Raw genomic sequence first — 1,325 nt, forward strand, 5'->3', positions numbered from 1 at the left:
ACATGCAATTTTATGTAGTGAACCTTTATCAAGCACATTCTAAATGCCACACATAGTGCTAAGCTCTTGACAGATTATTTTATTAAATTATCTCCTAAAACTTATAAGGCATAATGGTACCGAACGTTTTTTTTTTTTTTCAGTAATTATTATGTGCCAGGCATTGTTTTCAGCACTTTACATATATTAACTCATTGAACGCTTGCAATATTTTAGGAAATAGATGTTAATATTAACTCCATTTTATAGGGTTAAAAAACTGTCCATGGTCACATACCTAGTAAGTGACAAAGCTGAGGCTGTCTCCTGCTCTGCTTGCCTTTACTCTCAGCATTTTGAGTGTGGATCTGAGAGCATGGTGGATGGCGTCAGTTATTTGTCTGGAGTTAGGGCTGGCTACATAATTCTTGGACCCAATGCTAACTGAAAATGCAGGGCACCTTGTTCAAAAGACAGGAGAAGTGCTGTTAAGATATTAAACAGAATGGCTTTTCCTCTCTTCCATAGTCAATCTCTTGATTTGTCATGGTGTTTTTCATTTGCTATTTAATGTCGTTCGAAGTAATAAAAAAAAAAAGCAACCTATTAGCATTCTTTTTACCATTCACCTTTACACTGTGCAATGCCAGTTTCAAAAGTGAATATGTTAACTTGTACGTGGAATCACCGAATTCACACTATTTGTATTTCGTGGCTCACATGTGCATGTGTATTCTGTTCTCACTGGGGCAATGGAAAGGCCGCACGAAATGAACTCAACTGTCTTTTTTTCCTTTCTTGACGCGCACACATTCTAGCATCTCTGCCATCTGTTGACTTGTGAGGAAAGTCCGAAAGGACGCAAGGGCTGCCCCCTTTCTCTTTCCTCCGTGTCATCATTTTCAGTGTACGTAGTCGGTTGTCCAACACAGGGACGTAACGCACATAAGACGTGGTCGTTTGTACTTCTGAGACCTATCGCCTTTTTTCTGCTTTCTAAGAAAGTTCTGATTTCAAAGGACAGCATGGCCTCTTAGGGCTGTCGATGCCAACCTCACCCCCATCCCGCTCGGGTGAAACAGGTTTACCTCCTAGTCGCTTTGGGTCTCGCTGAACTCCCACCAGAAATCTGTGCTCAGAAGGCATCATGGGCACGGCATGCAAATGAGAAGGGAACTGTGGACACACTTATCGCGCGAAAAGCCTCTGCTCACGCACATGCGCCTTGTCGCATCAGGCTTCTGCTAGGCAGTGGTACTGGCACCAGTGAGCTAGGGCCCTTTCTCCTCTTGGCCATGTCCCAGTTGTGTTCTCCTGGGCAAGTAACCCACTGCTCTCAGAGTTCT

This window comes from Pteropus vampyrus, unplaced genomic scaffold, assembly GCF_000151845.1.
Source record: "Pteropus vampyrus isolate Shadow unplaced genomic scaffold, Pvam_2.0 Scaffold69, whole genome shotgun sequence".
Classification (NCBI taxonomy): domain Eukaryota; kingdom Metazoa; phylum Chordata; class Mammalia; order Chiroptera; family Pteropodidae; genus Pteropus; species Pteropus vampyrus.